The sequence below is a fragment of the Strigops habroptila genome, chromosome 8, assembly GCF_004027225.2.
Source record: "Strigops habroptila isolate Jane chromosome 8, bStrHab1.2.pri, whole genome shotgun sequence".
Classification (NCBI taxonomy): Eukaryota; Metazoa; Chordata; class Aves; order Psittaciformes; family Psittacidae; genus Strigops; species Strigops habroptila.
This window is the reverse complement of record NC_044284.2, coordinates 58,879,469-58,898,499: the sequence shown is the minus strand read 5'-3', so window position 1 is coordinate 58,898,499 and position 19,031 is coordinate 58,879,469. Positions and strand designations below refer to the sequence as shown.

At 42.8% G+C, this 19,031-nt stretch overlaps 1 long non-coding RNA gene across 1 annotated transcript in view; it reads right to left on the bottom strand.

Annotated features, from left to right (window-relative positions):
* LOC115611579 overlaps window positions 1-19,031 on the bottom strand; it is a 35,261-nt gene that overhangs the window by 10,695 nt on the left and 5,535 nt on the right. The window contains exon 2 of the long non-coding RNA XR_003992631.1: window positions 6,402-6,493. This is a non-coding gene — a long non-coding RNA (uncharacterized LOC115611579). The remainder of the gene's footprint in view (window positions 1-6,401; window positions 6,494-19,031) is intronic.

The window sequence follows — 19,031 nt, the reverse complement described above, 5'->3', positions numbered from 1 at the left end:
CTGTCTATCAGCGCCCAGGAAAGCCAAGACCCTTGTGCCCGACCAGTCTATCAGCATCCCCTTATAGGGACACTTCACTGAACATTCCTGCTGGATCAGAGGTGATCCCACTGATTGGTTCAGGGAATAGCATAAGGGGGACCCCTCAATTGATCTGCTCACTTTATATGAATATGACTGCTGGTGCCCATAAAGGACTAACACTGACAATTTATGCAATAACACTCTTTATTGATATAAAATCCTGACAAATGAAGGTTTGTGATTGCTGGTGATACTGAGTGCACATAAGATGAAGTTCTTACCCAATAGGTGTCCCTGTGGGGGAGAAGATGGGTTCAGCCCATCGACTGATCCCAGAAGTTATGGTGGAGTCTTTCCTGCTTTCCCTTTCCTAATTTCACGTATTGATTGAGGTTAGTAACTCCCCATAACCCTCCCACCAGTGTACAGAGTGGTCAGTTAGTTTGCATAAGGTTACATCATGACATGTTTTACATCATAATCATGTTTTGCTGATGTGTGAAGCTGTGTGTTGATGATGTCCATGTGCTGTCCCAGGCTTCAAGGATAGTCTTTCCTGATAAGGCATTTATTAGCTCTGTTTCTTAATCCACCTGCACAAGGGCAAAGCCTCCTCTCTCCCTATCAGTTCTTTGTTCATCAGTGTTCTTCATCCTGACCTTGTAGGAGACCTTGGATCTGTCCAGGCTTCTCCATAGTAACACAGGTTTCAAGTTTTTAACTATGCCTATGGAGTGACTCCAGTCATACACACTTTGTTACTGATGGCTGTAAAATCCTTTCACTTTGCTTTTACAAATTCAACTCTAGTTTCTTTGTTTGGCAGCTGCTGTGTGGTTTATCAGGACATGGTGCCTTGAAGTTCCAGCTACCGCAGGGAGTGTAACAGAGCCTGGCCACAGGGCCTTCACTCTGCCCCAGCCTCTGGTCAGTGTCTCTTAGCATATGCCAAGCTTGCAGGGTTGCCTGGGGAACTATCACCAGGTAGATTCCATGCATGCCAACCACATACCATCCTGGAAGTAGCGGCTGCGTTTTACCCTAAGGTTTCCTTAGTGTTATAATATAACTCTGGAGGACTGGGGGGAGGTGGTCTCTGATTTCCCCCATTTTCCCACACCTGTATTTGATTTTCTTTACTATTCCCATAGATTCGATCAACGCAGAGGTTCTGTCATTTGCTAAATACATGGGCTCTGCTCTGCGGGACACCAGCTCATCCGTTACTGAGCGAGCAGCCTGTCATAGGGCCTGCACAGATCATTTGTAACTGTCACATACCCAGAGATCAGAATCTTCCCAAAGCCTGATCCTTTGATGGCTTGGAAATAGGCTGCCTGGAGCTGATAGAAGGGAGGCTGCAGAACCTGAAACCTAGATGTGGAACAGGCTGAGAGAGCTGGGCTTGTTCAGCCTGGAAAACAGAAGGCTCTGGAGGGACATTATTAGAGTCTTCCAGTGCCTAAAGGGGCTGACAAGAAATCTGGAGAGGGGCTTTTTACAAGGGCAAGTAGTGATAGGACAAAGAGGAATGGCTTTAACGTGCCAGAGGAGAGATTTGCATTAGATAGGAAGAAGTTCTTTACTACAAGGGTGCTGAGGTGCTGGCACAGGGTGCCCAGAGAAGCTGTGGCTGCCCCATCCCTGGCAGTGTTCAAGGCCAGGTTGGACACAGGGGCTTGGAGCAACCTGCTCTAGTGGAAGGTGTCCCTGCCCGTGGCAGGGGGTTGGAACTGGATGAGCTTTTAAGCTCCCTTCCAACCCAAACCAGTCTGGGATTCTATGATCTGGAAAGTTTGGATCTCTTGAAGTTAGCTGGTAGGTTAGGCCTGCAGCCTGCAGCTTTAAATTTTCACATCCAGGCAATCACTTCAGCTCACTGGTTTTGGAATTCTCTCTCTTGGATCACAATCTGCTGTGTTTCTTTAGAACAGTCACAGGAAAGGCATGGAAGTCATGTTCCTAACTTGGACTAACATCTAGGCAATATCTAGGTGTCACAATTCAGTATTTCCAGCTTCTGCTGCGTTTCCCTGTACTTTTCTTCTTAGTTCTCTGCAGAGAGTCAGGAGTTTCAGAATGATGATGCACAGCAAACACAGTTTTAACATTCTTTTACTCTCCTATATCCTAAAAACTGCTCTAATGTGTATCACGCCTTTGATTCCTGATCTACAGTCATCAAGTTCTGGTTTGTTTTCTGTCTTTTGAAGCTAATTTTTATTAAATGAGTAACTGTTACATTTAACTTCAATAGAACAGGAATTGTATGGTGGCTGCATGTAATTCCAAGCCAGAATTTCCCAGGGATTGTGTAGTAAGGCTAATTGCCTTAAATGAAGTGCTGTTTAAGGACATGTAGAAATTCTCCTGGATTACAGATTCCCTGAACATTTTTGACATTATGGGCCTTGTGAACTATAGTACTTCTTTGGGAGCATGTGTATTCTATCACTGTGGAAATGCATGTCAGTAAAAGCACTGGGGTGACTTAGGTAATCTCAGTCAGGAATATCTCTATCCCTTCCTTTGGTCACCAGCAAGTAGAGAAATGTTCCTGTTCCTGTGAGACTTCTGATAAATCTCAGGTTCTTCTTCAAAAAGTGATAATAAATTTTTTAGTGTCTTATAGACCCATTGCTCATCAATCCATTTAAAATTTGTGATCAACTGGGAAATTGGTATCTACTTGCATTTTTCTTCTTATTAAATATATGAAAAAGGTGAGCTATAGATGCACTGCAGTGGGAGGATGACCATGCTTCTGGGCCTGCCTGCTTATGTCCTTTTTCCAACTGGAAATTTGCCTAGGGAGACCTTGAGACCTCAAGGTGTCTGGTGAAGTGTCTGTAGCATCACTTCCAGCTGGCAATAAGACAAGTTTTTCCTATGTTCCTGTTGCTGTGCTCCATGAGTCTGTCTTTGCTGGTACACTAAGCAGCACATGACCATATATTTCTGTACCAGGCATCCCAGCACACCTCACAGAGATCCAGGTGGAACATCCTGCTTCCAAGGGAGACCCTGTCACAGCCCAGCAGCATTCACTAACATGACTGTTTCTGGTCATCAGACTGATAGTTCTTAGGCTCAGTTTTGTGCCATTACACCTTCCCTAAGGACTAAAACTAGCTTTTTGCTCTTTCACACCGTTCAAATTCTTGATGATGACATTTCATTTGCACTTCCCCCTCCCTACCCCAAAAGCCTTGGTTCCTACTGGATCCCCACCTTCCCATATCATTTATGTTTTCACATCCTCATTTCCAGTGGGTTTATCAACATCTTTCTTTGCCATTGCTAGAATACTCATGATCGTGTCATCCTGTATCACTGGGTTGTTTCAGTGACATTGTCCACTCAGGAAGGAAATGCCACACTTCCAGTGTCTTTGCTTTTCACAGCTTAGGTCAAACCCTGCCTGAACACTAACATACTTCCCTGCATGTTAATTTTAGTTAATAGCTATATAGTAAAACAATCACCCAGCTCAAGATATATGGCACAAATTAAGCTGAACGCCCAAACAAATTCAGCAGCAGACCTTGGCCTCAGTGGGCTCTTTAAGTCCAGTGCAACATCCATTTACATTGTTTTATTTCCCTCTCAAACTGTAACTTGCTCCCTGTGGGGTTACATGGAGTTAGGTTCATTTTCACATGGTACTAGCACCATGATAGTCTTGCATTTAAATAGTCTCATTTCATTTTGATCCCGTGATGTCATCTCCGCAGAGGTGTATTGAGGCTATCTGGAGGATTTAGTGGTAATGCCAAGCAGAGTCAGGCAGCACTACCTGACCTAGCCAGTTGGCCAGATGCATTGCTGCTCTGTACAATAACTTCAATTTCTGAGCCCAGCCTTCTTCTCTGGAGTGATAATGCAATGTATTTTTATATCCTTTGAGCCCAGTTCACTCTCTCACTGGCAGAAAGCATTAAGGTGTCTGGGAAAGCTAATAGTTTTGGGACATGCAGGGCAGCAGGAGATGGGAAAGGACACAGCGAGGGCTGGTTCTCCTGTGGTAGTTCTCTCTCTATAAGTACCTGAAAGGAGGTTGTAGTTAGGTGGGGTTGGTCTCTTCTCCCAAGTAACAAGTGACAGGACAAGAGGAAACAGCCTCAAGCTGCACCAGGGGAGGTTTATATTGGATATTAGGAACTATTCCTTCACAGAGAGGGTGGTCAGGCATTGGAACAGGCTGCCCAGGGCAGTGCTGGAGTCACCATCCCTGGAAGTGTTCACACCCCATGTAGATGAGGCCCTCAGTGCCATGGGTTAGTGGTGGCCTTGGCAGTGCAGGGGTAGTGGTTGGACTTGATGATCTTAGAGGTCTTTTCCAACCCAGTTGATTCTGTGATTCTATGATTAGTGTTTCTCTATGGCTGTAGCCAGTGGAGAATTTGCTCTGATGTCTAGAGGTGATTAAAGCTACCTTCTGGAAAATCCCATGGGAAGGCAAGGAAGGGTGAATCCATCCCCTAGGTGCCATGGAGCATGGGTGAATCTAACCTACCACATGGTTCTGGAGCCAAGAGCAACTAGACATTACTGAGCAGATGCCCAGAGTCCTCTGAGAAGCACAGAGCTACTGCAGTGCCCCGAGTACCCTGAATGCCATGGTAACATAAAGCACTTCCAACTGTAAATGTCATCATCCCAATGGCAATCCCTGTACATCTGTCTGCAGCCTGCATCGCACGAACAGCTCACAAGCTGTGTCCTGCCATGGGAGGATTTGTGCTGGTCCCCCTCACCCAGCTCAGCCTGAGCCACCTGGGGAAGGAGGGATCCCAGGTTCAGCTGTTAATGGCATGTCTCCCAGGTGAGGATGCAGCAATGGGGCTTTGCCCCACACCTGCAGCTCCAACAGCATCTTGACTTGATGGCAGCAGCAGAGCTGGTACGTCAGGCCAAGGGGGTTTATATTTAGAGAGCTGTCATCAAAGCAGTCTAGCTCGGTCATACAGTATTTATGGTAGGATTAGATAGATGACTGCATCCAAAGCAAATAAAGAGATCCACACTTCTCGGTGGAAGGGAAACCCTAGCTCTAATGTGCATTTCTTTCCCTAATGCTCTAAGATTTCCAAGGACAAATTTAATCAGGCTGCTTGACTCTAAAGGTGAAGTCTTTGTGGTTAGTGTTTTTCTTGTAATTATTTTGTTTAAAAATAAATGAGTTCTGTAGCTTTTGAGCTTGAGGGTTAGTGGTTTGGTTTTAATTCTTTCCAAAAGCAGTGAGACTGCTTAGTGTGAGCCTACAAAAGCAATTCTGAGAAGCTGCTGGGTTTAGGCATTTCTAGAATGATGCAAGAATAAAACTATTTGTTAGAGCTACCTCTGGGATCCAGTGCCTGGATGCATTTGTCAAAGGACATGATATTGAATGCTTCATTTTCCAAACACTAGGCCAAGATAAATTATATCTGGGTGTTGAGCCTTGCTGATATAAATCAGTGGCATATCAATAATAGGATTCAGCTTCCCTCAGAAATATTAAAGTAAATGTGCTAGGATCCTTGTGGGAAATGGTAGGTTTCATTTCGTGGACTTCTGCAAGGAGTGTTGTCAGTGGAGCCTCCTCTTTAATCTGGCCAGTAGACTAATGGGGAAATAAGTGTAAAAAGACACGAACTAGAAGGGATCGGGATGATGCTTCGGAACAAGTCTTTCTGACTGATAAAGCTGTGAGGGTGTTTGAAAGCCCATGCAGAACCAATGCAAGTTCTGTAAGGGCAGAGATGAAGAAATGAATGCTTTTTAAAAGTCAAATGAGACTTGGAAGTTAAACTGGGTGAGGAAGGAAGACAAACAATACATGGAACTGAATATTTCTTGCACTATGACTTGAGAGGCCTGGGGTTAAATCTTCTCCTAAGCCTTAAATAACAATTAGTTTGGTGGTTTGATTCCAATCTTCACTCTTCACATGAGGCACAAGTGCAGTTCTGAAATCTGTTTGTTATGATTGACATCTTCTATTGATTTTAAAGTGCTTTTGCTCGCTTACAAGGTCCTCAGTAACACACTCATGGCCTGCCTTTCAAAGCTGACTTTTCACTTACGCATCCCAAAGAGTATCTGCTCATTTGCTGAGACATTCATATTCATCACAACCTGGAAACAGTTAAGGCTTGAGCTTTATGCCCTATGGCTTTGAAATCATCGCTCTCCTTATAGACAGAATACTGAATCTGCTTTTTTTCCTCTTTGAATTTGAAAGCAAATTCTGCAGTGGCTGATATTCTCCCAGGACTTTAGACCTCGATACACAAGTACCAAGTAGTGAGCTGTGAGAGCCAGAGAGCACTGGAGTCCTTATTTATCCCTTACTCAGGTACCCAAGATGCAAAGAAGAATAAGATTCATCTTACCCTTTGTGTATCCTACACATTAGCAGTAGGTGCACACTTCCTCCACTGGCTCCTGCTGCAGTGAGACACCATACGAAGGCGTGATAAAGATGCTAAAAGGGAGAAAAGCAAATAAATGGAAGAAAACAGGCTGTACCCTAAATGGCAGAGGTAGTGAGGATACAAAAATGGAGAAACAAGCAAGTGGAAACAAAAGGAAGGGAGAATTTCAGCCAAGATTGAAAATATGACAGATTAACATGTGTGCTGTAATGGAGAAACCATCCAGTAACAAATGACAAAAGAAAATCCTCATGAACCCATGTACTGGATTCCTCTGTTCTCCTTTAAAGACTAGAAAAATAGATCTGCTTTCCCAGCCTTTAACCCCAAAGAGTGGAAGAATAAATAGCTCAGAGGCCAGGGACTATACCTAAGAGTCTCAAGTTAATTTCATTGCTTTGTCACAGGCTTCCTGTATAGCCCAGGAAACCCAGTTCCTTTAGTTGTGCTCCAGTCCAGCAGCAGTGAAGTGATACAATTGCTTCCTTACCTCCAAAGAATGTGACAACACATGTTATGAACTGCAGAGCTGATGGATGTGGGCAAGGACCAAAGTATGTGTGGTGGGATTATGACACTAGTCCCTTGCTATTTGCTTGCAACTTCTTCTTGTTGATCAGAACAAGCAGGTAAGAATGGAAAGAAGGAAGCAAGGATGGGACTTTGGGAGAAGATGCTGGGACGTTTCATCTTGAAACACTGTCACTGTCAGTGCAGGAACCTCCTCTTGTAACTCATACTTGAAAAGGGGTTTTTTTCCCCCATCTCCATGCAGATGGTCAGACTGGACTCACTGATTCCTAAAGGCTGTGTTTCACTCTAGCTGTCTGCCATGTAATGTGAATTAATGCCAGCCCTCAGTGACTCTACTTTTATTTATACTCTCCAGGGGTTAGTGGCTTATAGGATTATAGAGTTGAATGCAACTAAGTAAAGCAGAGTAAGAAATCATGCTTTTACTAATCCTGAGAAATGCTTATACAGCTGCATGTTTCTACTTCTTTTACACTAAACATTGTTTTATTGATGCTTATTGCAGTATTTTCCTGGGTAATTATTCAGACAATGGAAGGCACCTCCCTTTTGTATTTAATTGTATTTATATTACTTGTTTACTGCTGGCAAATACTTTTATAGATGAAAGCAGACAAAAGCACTAGATGAATCAATCAGGGAAGACAGGAGAAATGTGTATTAGCAGCAATCTGCTGGGTTTTAAAAACTGGGACAAACAAGAACTTGATGCTTTCTGCTTACACTCCCTCCTGTTAGTGCACACGAACACCCACAGTATTGCAAACAGAACTTGTCTTTGCTTCCAGGACTTTATAGAATGAACAGACCTATTGGGTTAGCTGAAAGGAGGTCACACCGGGAGAGGAAAGGCTGTGGTGGCCTCTGCAAGATGACCAAATATGCAACATGGGTTCCTGGAGTTTTCAACTACCCTTGGCTTAAGTAATCCGTAGTCAACAGACTTCCTAACAAATGTTGTTGTGAAATACAGCCTTCGCACCATAAGAAAGTTGATCTTTTTGCAGATTTTGGAAATCTCAGCCATTGCAGCTTCTCTTTAATACTTTGACTTCTTAAATCTAATTTTTAGGCTTCGTGCAAATGTTCCATTGGGGTCAGTCTCACAGCTCATGCCCATCTCTATTATTTCCAAGTTGTTAGTATTAAGTTCTGTTGTGTTTGCAGACATGTTACCTTTGCATTACCTACCTTTTAAAAAGTAGCCTTTATAGCTGCAAAAAAGCTTCCTTGGGTTGATGTAATGTTAAATTAGGGAGAAATTTATTGCATCAGTGAGAAATCATTGCCCCAGCATCTTACCTATTACTCCAAACATTTGCAAGAGTTGCAGCAAACCCATGGGATGCAGAAGTACCACTGATAGCTATGGAAGGTCATTTACCAGCCAGATGTAGTAATTCAGCTTCGGGACCAGATGTTGCAGGTACAATGTGCTACAGTTACAAAGCAACAGAAAGAAATGTGGGGGAAAATAAACCCAGAATGTTTGCTGTGAAGGTCACTAGTCCACACCACGTGTGGTACAATCACTAGCTAGCAATAAATCCTTTGTGTCTTCCTGTAGTTGACCTGTACCAGAGCTATTCCCATACAGGAATACAGGAGTATTACAGTTCCCATACAGGAGGTAATATGTTACTTACTTTCAGGTAATTTGTATAGATTTTCTGCTATTGTTGTACATTTGCTTTTCATATTTATAACTCCAGTTTTCAAAAGCTTGACACTTGAAATATTTAAGTGTATTAGTCATATAAACATCACTGTTACAGCATGCTTTGCTTTAATGGGGGTTTGCAGCCTGTAAGGCCCTTATACACCGTGATTTGCTGTATTGTATAAATCTATCCTGTACAAGCAGTTCTGTATAAATCTGGTAATGCAAGATTCCTGCTTCACTGAAGCCAGTGGAAAACTCTCACCAAGTGTAAGTTTTCTCCAATGTAAAGACCATGAAATTCTCACGGAAGTTTGATAACACTGAATATTGTGCCAAAGGTGTTTTGCCGTGGTAAGCTACACTTCAGACAGCTCTTACTGGTCCCAGAACACACTCTCCTGCTGGTCAACTGCTTCCCAGTTACTATTCTTTTAAAAGGGAAGCCCTAGAACTTGGCCAGCTTCAATTTCTGCGTCTGTCATTCAGATGTAGATGTGCATCAGCATCCAGGCTGCAAAGCACTCCTGAAGTATGTTCTTGCTTTACACATTTTAGGCTATAGTTTGTATTTCAATAGATGCATTGTGTTCTAAAGTATCCGTAGAGGGGGAAATAAAGAAGTCCCTTTGATTTCTCCTTCCCCCCAGTATTACTGTTATTGATTGGTCCTTACTGGTGAATAATGACTTTCTTAAAGTGGAAACAGATTAAAAAGTCAAACCCAAGAGCATTCAGGCCAAATTCTGCTTTCACTGACACCAATATAAATCCAGAGGCACTCAAATGGATTACAGATTTATGCTGGTGTAACTGCAAGCAGAATTTTGCCTTAAGTCTTTAACTCATTAGGGATAAATAGCCTTTTAGCTAATGAAAATGTAGCATTTTTGTTAACAGCTTTGTAATGATATACACCAAGTGCTACATTGCCTTGATAATTGGAAAATATACTTGCCTTTCTCCTGGGGTAAAACATGGACCCTGTTGTAGTTGCTCCATAGTAAAATAATGGAGCCATAAAATCCACACCCCCAAAATATGCTCATATCATTGAAGGATAAGCAAAATGTAACTCTGTGCAACTAAATCCTACTCAAAACTGCCTGAAAACGGAGCTGAGAAAAATACAATGGTGTTGAGTTCCCCAGTGCCAAATGGGGACCTGTGCTTTCACATGGGGTTTTTCACAAACTCTTCCTCAACCCCCAACTGCAACTTTGCTCAGTGTCAGGAAAAGTGGAGTGGCCCTCGAAAAGTGACCAACCATGTCAAGAGTGTGCATGGCAAGTTGGATGCAGGCTTTGGACTTTTCCTGAATCCCAGCTCTTTCTTTTGCTCCTGCCCAGTTTGACTCTGCCTTGGCGGGTTCTGTAGAGAAACAACCTCTCCCTTCCCACACACAGTAGGAAGTTTCTCAGGTTTGGCCTCAAACACCTCCTGTTTGGCTCAGGACTACCTGGCCTATAAGGTTTCTAGCAGCAATGCCAGTGTTGGAGGCAGTGTATATTGTTCACTTGGCTGTGGTGTTGGAGTTTCCCATTTTCCAAACTCCTCCTACCTGTGAGGATACTAACAAAACCCTCTTGGCTTTGTTGCAGCCAATCACTTATCATAAAATACTTAAACATACATAATTAATATCTTCATTAATGCTTTATTACAGCCTTTTTACCTGCTCTGTCAGGGAACAGCCAACAGCTCTCTGAGGAATGGGGAGCCACGAGCAACCTGTGTCAGTGCCTCACCACCCTCACAGTAAAGAACTTCTTCCTTATATCCAACCTGAACTTCCCCTATTTAAGTTTGAACCTGTCACCCCTTGTCCTATCACTTAATACCCACCTATGGCAGTAGAACTGATGCTAAAACATTGAGGATGCTTTGCACGTATTTCCATGGGGTTTCAGTCTCTGTGAGTTTTGCTTTCCCTTTGCTGCTGAATTATTAGCTATGGAGACAGATAACTCAAAAAGCAGAAAAGTGATTTTGTTGTCCATTTCTCAAAATCTGCTTATTAAGTTAAAGTCAAACATTTCTGCTTTCTATTGTATTTACAAAAGCAATAGTAATAAATATTGACAAAGCTAAAGAGCCTCTGGGAAGGAGCAGCCTGGAATTGCTATGCAAACATGCCTTAAAAATTACCTACAGACAATACTGCTGTATTAAAATAATAATCCAAATGAGAGTAGTTGCTTGAATACTACTTGTTTTGCTTCCCTTTACATCAAGGAATAATGATGGATCTTGTGCTACTTTTGAATGAAAACATCAATTGGGGAGTGGATTTACATAATAAAATTAATAGAGCATGGAAAGCTTTCGGCATCGCATTCTGCTTCTCCTCTGTGTGTCACAGAAGTTATATTTAAAAAGACAGATGATTGCAAGTTTGTTTAGGAGAACAAATCCTTTGGGCTTCGTATATGAGATCTTTACATGTGTCAGCTGCCCCAACTCACAGAACACTCAGGTTCTTCCTTTTCTGTTCCTATAAAGAGAATCTGTAATTGCGCAGAGTGCCACATGTGGGGCAGAATGGCACCGTTTACCTACTAGCCTGGTTCTCTCCATGTAGAGATGCCCTTCTTACTTATGTGCTCTGCAGCACACCCACCAAAGAGGAGATGGAATCAACACCTGTTATCCAGTCCAACACAAAATATTATTTCCTTGCACTTCCAAAGGGAAGATTTTGTAGAAAAATGACCACCTTTACACCATAATCTGGTTTATTATTCCATGATTATCTGGGTCTTGGCTTTCTGTTACAGTAGAGTAAACCTAGTGTCTTTTGCCAGTGGTGCAAGCCAAGAGATCTTCCAGAGGCTGATGGGAAAGGGACTAGTGTTAGAGTTGAAGGAGCTAGGTGGGGAAAGCCTGCTTCCCTGTGGATCAGAAGGGGTATGTCACTTGGCTCCATATTCATTACTCCATCTCAGAGCTGCAATCATCTATCTTTACAGTGAGGAATAATGGTTGGGGGTTTTTCACTACCTGTGAAAATCTTCATACCTAGCAATCCGTGACTCTCCATAAAATAGAAAGGATGTCTGTTTTGTTGAACCAAAGGATGAGCGGGGAACTGACTGGGCCTCAGGAGAGAAAGACCAAGAGAAAAGGAGAAGTGTGGTTTCAACACCTCAGCTTCTGGTTTCTCACACACAGCCCCCTTCATTTATTCACCCTTGCATCACAGTCCTCCTTCTGGAGAAAGCTGTAAAATGATGTCTGGTCTTGTAGCCAAAACCTGTCTCAGATTCATGCCTGATGCCTGTTTTACACTCTTCTTTCATTCTCCTGTAATGCTGCCATTGTTGACTTGCTGTCCATGGTCTGCTTCTGGTTCTCTACATGGGGACATGAGGTGAGCTTTCTGCACTCCTTTGGGACCGAGCGTCTCTAGTTGGCAGTCAGTTCACAGCCTGCTTTATGAACCCTGTTTTAAGGCTTATAAGAATTCAGTTTGAGCTAAGACCAAAGAAGAATTTGCTAATTTTGAGGTAGGGACAAGTTTGCAATTAGCTACTAATGGAAACTTGATGGTGCCCTAAGGGTGACAAATCAAGGAAGGTTCAAGTTAAAAGAGAAATTGTTGCAGGGTCTGTAGAACAGTGGAAAAGTACTTTTCTAGATCCCGTTCTCTTTAGTGACAAATCAGGCAGTTTCTGGTTGTCTTCCATTACTTCCAGTCATGTCAGTAAGGACCTTACTTAATACTCAGATCTGTTTTATTCTTTTTTACATATAAATTCCATTTCATAACAACAGTAGTGCTTTCCAGGCAGCTCATCTGAGGATGATTACTCTTCTTCATAGGTACTAAAACTGGCTCAGTCTCATTATACAACTCAAGGTATGTGAAGGAGACAATTGCCTATAAACATGCTGCCTGATGGGTGTTAATGCTTCATTATATTTACTGTTTTCTGTTCATGGCTTCAGGTAACACGACAAACCTTTTCGCCAGGAATAAGATTTGGGAAATCAGATAGTCTCTAAAAATTAAAGAGAACATCCTAATCTTCACACTTTGGCTTGAGTTTTTACAGTGCAAGGAGCACGTCTCATTTGTTGTTTATGTGAGAGAGAATATCTTTACAGAAATGCATCATTTATGCCAAAGTGTTTTAACTTGTATGCTGAAATTAGGCACCTAACTCTGCTTCATTTCCCAAATAATGTCCCATTTTATATCAGCACTTAAGCCATGTGCTGAAGTGGTCTCTTGAAAAGACAAGTAATTCTGCAGTTGTTCATCAATGAGACAATTCTCAATGTGCCTGAGTAGATGCTCAGCCCCTTAGATGCTTGGCTAAAAAAGAGTCCCCTGCTTATTTGGCTGGATTGGAAATTACATATCTGCGTTAAGACATCCATGGCTAACCATTCTGGCCATCATGTTTTTAGTGCTTACCAGTGACAGTTTTAATTATTATAATTATTAATACAAAAAAAAGAATACTTGACTGCTTCTTTCCCCTCTCTGCAGTCATTAGCAAGAGGTTCAGTGTGTCTGTGCTTATTTGGAAATGGAAAAGTTATTCTAGTAGATGAAAATCAAAACCTTGTACATTTTATTCCTGCTTAGAGGGTCCACCCGGTTCTGGCTGGCTATGGTGAAAATAGAAGTGGTAAATGCTCCATCCCTGGCAGTGTTCAAGGCCAGGTTGGACACAGGGGCTTGGAGCAACCTGCTCTAGTGGAAGGTGTCCCCGCCCGTGGCAGGGGGTTGGGACTGGATGAGCTTTAAGGTCCCTTCCAACCCAAACCATTCTCTGATTCTATGTAAGAATTTGACCTGCAACACAGAACATTTACAAGTATTCAAGCAAACAGAGGCAGACTGTTACATGAAAGGTTCATATAATGACAGACTTCCAGTGGTTTTGGCATTTTCTGTTCAGGGCCTTCCATCCAGGCTGCATGTACTGTCACACAGAGCATTGTGTAACCCCGAGACATCCTCTATTAATTTTTATGAGCAGGAATCTTAGGCTTTACATTGCTTACCTCTTATACTCTTATATCTCACATTTATGTCATAGTAAGATGACAATTGGGAAAAGAGGGGAAGGGAAGATTTCCTGAGCCCCTGGGTCCTGCCCGTTACTGGCTTTGTCCAGTAGGTGCTATAATTCCATTTGCAGTTACATTGTCTTGCCTCCACTGGAAGTCTTCCAGAATCTTGGTCTTCTAATGATGAGAAAGCACCCAAACAGCTTCCTAATTCTGCTGGTGGCTGATTTATACTGATTTATACTAGTATTGGGGCTGATAACACCCTTTATTTCATGCCTGCTGCTAATGCCTTTTGCTTCATGTTTCTTCCTTGAGGTATTTTGTCTTCCTGAGGTATTTAGAAAAAGCATTTGTATCACTTGGACTATTTTATAAAGCTCTTTTGGATCTATCCCCTAGTGTATCTATCCAAGTTGTCTATCTCTTCTCAGCTCTGATCTATAGTCATCTGAGCTGCCCCTTATCCCTTCTTTCATCTGCTCCTTTCCAGCAGAACTTTTTTGTGAGACGAATCATACAATCTAAACCTCATCTGGTCACTTTCTACCCAAGCTTAAATAATTGAAATGTCAATAACATACCATTTAAAATCTATTCTACTTAATCTCCCAGAGTGGTGTGTTGGCAGATTGTGAATGTCACACTACTGATGAGCAAAGGACTTGGATAACTGTGATCTTCCAATCAAGAAATTAATCTAAAATAGTCTATCTGCGTAAGAAATGCTGGCACAGAAGGGTGAAGTACTCACTAAAAGCAGTTGGGCCTAAAGTGATTACTAAAGCAATTCAGGGCATGAGGGACTCTAGAGAATATAGTTCTCTGCAATGATTCTGCCATCATAAGTCTGATTGTTCCCTGCTGCAGTGCTCCCTAACAAAAGCAGTGTTGCAGCATCCTCCTCTAGTTTATGCTCACTGAGCTGACTTCAAAAGCAGCAGGAAGAGACCCAGGGCTTACCCCACTAGCTGAAAATCATAGAATCCCAGCATGGTTTGGGGTTGGAAGGGACCTTGAAGCTCATCCAGTTCCAACCCCCTGCCAGAGGCAGGGACACCTTCCACTAGAGCAGGTTGCTCCAAGCCCCTGTGTCCAACCTGGCCTTGACCACTGCCAGGGATGGGGCAGCCACAGCTTCTCTGGGCACCCTGTGCCAGCGCCTCAGCACCCTCACAGGGAAGAATTCCTTCCTAATATCTAATCTAAGTCTCCTCTCTTTCAGATTAAAGCTATTTCCCTTGCCCTGTCCCTACATCCCCTTATAAAAAGTCCTTTTCCAGGTTTCTTATAGCCCTTTTAGGCACTGGAGCTGCTCTAAGGCCTCCCCTTCAGGAGCCTTCTCTTTTCCAGGCTGCCCCAGCCCAGCTCTCTCAGCCTGGCTCCAGAGCAGAGCTGCTCCAGCCCTCGCAGCAGCTCCGGGGCCTCCTCTGGCCTCGCTCCAGCAGCTCCACGTCCCTCTTGTGCTGTTGCCCCAGAGCTGGATCAGGACTGCAGGGGGGGTCTCATAAGAGCACAGTAGAGGGGCAGAATCCCCTCCCCTTTGGATTAGGCTGTTGTCAGTGTGCTCTCCCATGTATATGTCAGTCCTCTTGAAAAACCCTCAAAGTCTTGAAGCCATGGATATTCACATCTCCCAGAATAATTGTCTCAAGGAATCTACAAATTCAGATGGACACCACCATATCAGTTGCATTTAGAGTACATTATCAGGATGTTATATTCAGTTGTAAAAGAGATTAGATTCCAGCCAGCCACTTAGTAATGCTATTTGAGGGTTTTAAAGTTTATCCTAGTGATTTGAATAATGACTAGAATAGCAGTTTATTCTAACCATTTGAACTGCACATCAGCACAGTAACTGAGAATGTATTAATAATGCTTAGAGCTTACGCATTGCATTTCAAAGAGACTTACAGACAGTAGCTAATTAATAGCCTGATGCCACTGATCTGTCTATAAACTTCAGTTCCTGTCACAGGCCTTGTTTCTTGTGAAGCACAGCTCTGATGGCTGAGATCTAATGCACAACTTTGCACTAGATCTCACATGTCTCTGGGTAAATAGAGGACTTTTGATTGTGGTCTTCTAAGAGCTGGAGCAGAGCACCCAAGCTTCGAGTCATCATCTTTTCTCTGTCTAGCAAGCAAAGGGAATGCTCTTTAGCAGCTTCTCTGTCTTTGAGTGATACCTGTCACAAGCAGTTTATTTCCCACTGACTGGAGAGGGACAAACCCCAGCATGGGCCAGTGAAGTTGCTACTTGGCAACTGAGTGTTTAAAAGCCTGAATACAGATGATATTCTGTGCAAGTGGTTTTCAGCACAGACCTTTGGGCATCCTGAAGGGTGTCCTAAAACTAGGACAGGACCTGCTTAGGACAGATGTGTGCCTGCACCAGAGCAGATGAGGCCCTCAGCAGCCCTGTGTTCTATGGCAATCAGATACACCTGCTGGGAGGTGGGTGTGGGTGATGCTGGGACGGGGGTACAAGTGTAGTATGTCTAGTGCAGACTAGATTTTGGAGTCCAGAGTAAAGAGGGGCATTGCCAGTGCCAGAAGGCATGAAGGAACAAATGGGTTGTGGTAGAAAGGTACCTTATTCCCAGAGTCAGGGGCTTTCCAGGATTTGTCAGTGAAATGAGAAGAGGCTCAGTCAATATGTGTTTGAGAGATCTCTCCTGACACTTGCAAGCTACTGGCATCAATAATTTGCAGTCAAAGGCTCAGAGATTCAGGCCTAGTATTTTTTAATGAAGTTTATTATTTTCCCAATTGTTTCAGCTCTACCTGTCAGAGGTTAAATCCTGCCAGTGTAGTTCATAAACCTTCTGCTGACCTTGACACCTGAATGTGGGTGATCCACTCCAGCCTTAAGGATTTACTTTGGTGGTCTCGTCATTCCCCTTGCTGAATACTCTGTACAGTTACTTGGTATAAATATGCATGTTTCAAAAGAAGGAAAGGAAACCAATTCAACTTGCTAGCTGCTAATGAAAAAGCATTCTAAACCACAGGTTAAATCTGTAGCTTGCAAGTACCTTTGACTATCATAGACGGGATTAAAAATATCTGTTAAAAAATGTTCGGAAGTAGCTTTGCACACTTGATTTCTTAAGTGCAGAAGGAAATGTCATTCTTGCAGGCTCATGCTTTTTCATCTGATTATTGCTAATGCAAATTGCCAGTAGGGAATGCATCAATCTGCACTGCAGCTCTTGAAATTGGTGCAAACAGTACATATCTTTTTGCAAATCCATCTATCCGCTTCAGTCCTGTCATGCAGAATGCTACTTTCTAACTGAAAGACTCGATAGACATTGGGTTGTCACAGATGGAAGATCAAAATGTGGTTTCATAAGAATTGTGCAAGCATTTCTCATTTTGCCAGGTTCTCACCGAGTGTGTAGAACAAGAGAATTTAATCTCTGTACATGCTTTGGGAAGATGGAAGTTGTACTTGGGGGAAAGGTTTCACTCCCAATCAGAGAGGGTAAAAGCAAAGCACTCAGCAAAACCATTTAATAACGGATCATTTTGCTCCTCTCCTGGAGCAGGAGACAATTAGAAGAGAACATAACATGGGGGAAGGGAGAAGCAAACACCACTATAGAATTACTGAGCTGAACAATACCCTCTCTTGCATTTCAGAGGGAGGAATCCAGAGAAGTTGACATTTTAATATTTTCTAAATGACTCTGCAACATGTTTCCTGATGAATCTAATCTGGCGCCTCTTCCAAATTCATATTGCATCCAAGAATGTTTGGGCAAATATGTTATTAAGTCAGTAATTTAGATGGATCAAGTTTTATATTTCAGTATAGTTTTACAAAGATAGATAGCCTAATTCCCAGAGGTAAAGGAAGAGGGCTCATTTTTTCCCATGCAAAGAGGTAAATGGTTTACTGGCAAAACTCTATTCATTTTCATCCTACATCTCAATATGGAATGTTTTTTGCACTGAAAGAGGAAGAGCGTGTGAGGAAATACAGGAAAAGAGCTTTTTGGTTGTGGGACTAACATTTCTACACTACTGATACCTCTGACTGACTCACAGTTGTGAAACCATTTCACTGTTTGAGAGCTAATTACAAACCAAGTAAAATAGTTTGTCTCAAGTGTTCTTGGTAATTCTCAGTAGCTAATGAAAGCACCAGCTTTTCCCATTGCATCTGAAGCTCTGACATTGCAGCATGTGAGCTTTGTTTTCTAGGCCACTTTGAGAAAACTCCTGATTGAACTGAAATGAATTGAATGAATCCTTCCCCTCTCTACGTTTTCATTCTGGGCCCCTCACTGCAAGAGAGACATTGAGGTGCTGGAGCGGGTCCAGAAAAGGGCAACAGAGCTGGTGCAGGGCCTGGAGCACAAGTGTCATGAGGAACGGCTGAGGGACCTGGGGGGGTTTAGTCTGGAGAAGAGAAGGCTCAGGGGGGACCTTATCGCTCTCTACAACAGCCTGACAGGAGGATGGAGTGAGATGGGGTTGATCTCTACTCCCAAGTAACAAGTGACAGGACAAGAGGAAACGGCCTCAAGCTGCACCAGGGGAGGTTTAGACTGGAGATTAGGAACAATTTCTCCACAGAGAGGGTGCTCAGGTATTGGAACAGTCTGCCCAGGGCAGTGCTGGAGTCACCACCCCTGGAAGTGTTCACAAACCATGTAGACGAGGCCCTTTGTGACATGGTTTAGTGGTCGCCTTGGCAGTGCTGGGGTAATGATTGGATTTGATAATCTTAAAGGTCTTTTCCAACCCAGTTGATTCTGTGATTCTATGATGAAGAGGAGAAATGTCTTCTCAAAAACTAGTCATTCATTACGATAAGCTACCATCAGGTGACTTTCAAGAGATCATCTTCTCTTCTCTTGGCTAGTTCATTTTGCAGTGTTTCTGCATAGTAGTAGCAGCATATTTTGTAATCCTGAAGAGCGTGTTCAAGCCTGTGAGCAAGCTGGATGGCTGCTGGGAAGCCTGAGGAGATGGGTGAATACTTCCGCTCGTGCTGGTAATTTGGAAGTGTTGATGAATAATACTTCAAGTCATAATGAACGTTGGAGTCTGCTGATTTGATTGAAATCTAAAACAAGCCATGTCTGCTAGGATATATCTGCCTGGCTTTTTATAAACCACGAGTTTAATATTCATGTATAAACATCCTTTTACATATGCTGAAGAAATTTACTTGTAAACAACAGATATAATTCATCACCATTACAATCTCACCAGCTTTATTTGAAATTAAGTTTGGAATCTGGGCTTAAACTCATTCACATAATTTCTCTGCAGAAGCAATCTTGGCCTCTGCTACTTGCAGTTAACAAGCAATGCTGCCTTTCAAGTGTTGTTGTTGATGCAAGAAATAGAAAC